This window comes from Poromitra crassiceps (assembly GCF_964638095.1).
Source record: "Poromitra crassiceps genome assembly, chromosome: 21".
NCBI lineage: Eukaryota > Metazoa > Chordata > Actinopteri > Beryciformes > Melamphaidae > Poromitra > Poromitra crassiceps.
The window spans coordinates 21,527,126-21,530,791 of NC_139638.1; positions in this window are offsets into that span (position 1 = coordinate 21,527,126).

Genomic DNA, 3,666 nt, shown 5'->3' on the forward strand with positions numbered 1-3,666 from the left:
TATTATATCTTGAAGCTGTTGCTGGGTCATAAGAGATATATTTAAGATTTTGTATAAAAAAAAAAAGAAGAACAGAAAACTGAGAAAGATGAATTGTTCCCAGGATAGTGGGACTGCTTTTTCATACACAGACTATTTTGGTGTATACACACACATTCATTATGTTTTATCCATGAAAATGTGTGGGATACCCTGTTGTGATGGAAATCTATTGATTATCAATCAATAGATTGATAATCGGCATTAGCTCAGGAGCTAGAGCTGTCGCCTGGGAATCGGAAGGTTCCCGGTTCGAGGCTGGCTCCTCCTGGCAGTGTGCCGAAGTGTCCTTGAGCAAGACACTGAACCCCTAACTGCTCCCGACGAGCAGTTAGCAGCCTTGCATGGCTGCAGACGCCGTCGGTGTGTGAATGGGTGAATGTGAGGTATTCATGTAAAAAAGCGCTTTGGGTAGTCGATATAAAATATAAATATAAAATATAAATATATATATATAATGTGCGCTCTATAAATATAGTCTATTTACAAGCTTGTAATTGTGACTGTCTTCAACAGGAAGACAGATCTTCCTGTCTCAAAAAGCCCCGAACAGAGGGCTTCACTATAGCAAACATGTTAACCACAAAGAAATCCCAGCCATGCCTGCTGTCGTCTTCAAACACAGACTTGAGACTTGGCCTGGACTTGAAGGTTTGGGACTTGTGAACAATCTTTATTTTTCTTTATTTTATTTTTTTCATTTATTTTTTGGTGCATTAACATTAAGGACATGTCTACTAATGTCATATCTAATCATACTGTATTCTAATCTATAAGGAGTGAGGATAATACAGTACATGCTTTGAATTCCTTAGTTTTAGCTATGCAGTGTTCTAAGCAGACCGGATGGCATGCAGCAGATGATAGAACGCTCATCCATAAGAGACTTGAGACTTGACTTGGACTTGCCCCTCAAAGACTTGAGACTTGACTTAGACTTGACTTGGACCTGCCCCTCAAAGACTTGAGACTTGACTTGGACTTGCAAAGAATGACTTGTGAGCATTCTCTGGCATGACAGGGCTGTGACAGCGGAAGCTCTCATCTTGTTCGAGCTGAAGTGTCAAACTGCACGTACCACGGTAATGACGTCGATCGCCTTAACACCTTTTAACCACACTGTCTGAGACAAATAGCAGACAGGGCAGATTGAAGACTTCTTACATAATATATGATTACCGGTACATTAAAATGCCAACATGGTATACAAAATGTTCTCACAATATATAACATAATGTGTAAAAATGCCATGAGACCTGTATACCCAAAAGGATCATTTTTGTCTTTTTGCTTGCTCTCCTCCAGGTCAAAGGTCTTTTTGGGAAAGTTGCTGCGTAGGGCTTCAGTGTTTTATCTTGCTCAAGGAGAGAAGACAACTTTTCCTGCCCAATACTGCCCCCTGCTGGTGGTGAGCTTTGACATTGACAAGAAAGGAGTGGACCTCACGGCAGGCAGAGTGAGTGAGCACTGTAAAGTATTAAAGTATTAATCCTATGTCATTTGATAAAGAATTTGTCAAAATGTCATTATGAATTTTACTTCACCACATAAAAGTTATCTTTTAAAGACAATTGGCAAAACGTTTTCATCCATGCATAGGGTAAGTACATTTTATTTATATAGCACTTATTACAGAGAGGACTCACAAAGTGCTTCACAGGTTAAGAAACACACAAAATAAACACAAAAATAGGACAATGCATACAAAGTCAAACAGTGAGATGGAGAAATAGCATACAGGATAGCAGGGTTAGGCTACAGAGAAACGAAAACATCAGGCCAGTCTAGGCAACAAATGCCTGTCTACACAGTAATGTTTACAAATGCTTTTTAAAGATCTCAACTGAGGCCGCGGCCCTCAAGACCGGTCGGTGGAAGAGCATTCCACAACCTAGGAGCCACAGACTCAAAGGCTCGGTCACCTTTGGTTACGAGTCTGGTGCGGGGCACAACCAAAAGACCCTGGTCAGCAGATCTCAGTGACCTGCTGGGGACATGTGAATAGAGCAGGTCACACAAATATGCAGGTGCCTGACCATGCAAGGCTCTATAAGTAATGACCAGAACCTTGAACTGGATCCTGAAATGAACAGGAAGCCAGTGCAGAGAGGCCAGGACAGGGGTCATGTGACTACCTAGACCAGGGATACTCAACTTGCTTTGCCCGGGGGCCGCTTTTGCAAAATGACAGCAGGCCAGGGGCCAGTTAATAAACAAACAATAATATATTTCTTTGTGTACCAGATTGTAGGTTTTTGGGGTCTCAGTCGGAGTTTAGTCTGACAATTTTGTGCACACAGCATAGTTAGGTTAAGTAAAGTCAGTTAAGTACATATAAGTGCCTGGCTGGTGAGTAGGCAACAGGCAATATTTGACAATTCAGCTGGAGCTTTCTTTAACTTTATTTTTATTTAGTTTTCATTAGTCGGGTTTCCATCCACCTGTTTTGATGCGAAATTTCAATTTGCGCATAAAAAAAAGAGTGGAAATGCTGCCTAATTCGCAAAAGCCTCCAAATTTCGCAAAAAAGTTTTCACGCTTGAGGGAGGCGGAAAAGTCGGGTGTATCGATAAAAGAAAAATGCGAAACGTGCGGTGGAAACAGATGAAGCGATATTCCGTTCGTTGTCTCTCCATTCAAAAACATGACATGCCGTGTAGCCTCCACATAATAGGGCTACACACGGTAAATCATGGTACGCGCAGCACAATACCCGCCGTGGTAAACAGAAGAAGACTGGGATATTAACTTTAAGGCGACTCACTTCTAGAATTAAATTAAATTATATTCACTGACTATCTGCTCCGTGGATTATAACGTTATGCTTGCCGAGTTGCACTTAGTAATCAGAAATGGCGTTATGGTACCTTTGTCTACTTGTAGATCATCAAGAAACTTTAAATGAATAACGTTAGATGTGTTTAATATGTACAGTATATCGGGTCTAGCAGCTGATCAGCAGCTCAGACAGCCTCAAACACCAGGTGATTGACAGCTCTATAATTCACAAAATAGCAGTGGATGGAAACGTGCATTATTTCGCATTTTATTGTGCCGATTTCCTGAAAATTCGATTAAAAGTTGCGATACATTTGGATGGAAACCCAGCTAAAGTGAATTAGAAAATGGTCAGGGGGCCACTTGGCAACCTATTGCGGGCCGCATCTGGCCCCCGGGCCGCAAGTTGAGTAACACTGCTATAGGCCTACACATGCACATTCTGTTCAAAATAAATTACAACACAATTACACAGATGTGGAAATAAAACATGCTCAACTGGGACTGTATAGCTTCCTTTCTGGTGGAAGAGCTATTTGGCAAGTGTTGCCACAACTATGGTGTCACCGTCAACTGTCAAGTTTGTCCGCCCCGAGCAGTGTATGAAGACGGCCCGGGTCAGTGTGCACACTTTGGCTGCGTGACGCTGCAGAGAAACCCGTCCATTGCAGTTTGGACCGGTCCTCTGTGCAGCAAGTCCCCTATTGGCCTGCGTGCTCTCCGCCCCATCACAGTTACTCTTCAACAGAATCAAGTTGAAACGGTCCCAAAGTCTGTGTTCTGCTCAGTGGCCGACGGAGCGGGAGGCGTTCAGAAAGACGTTTGCCCTCTGCACTTGCAAAAAAAAAA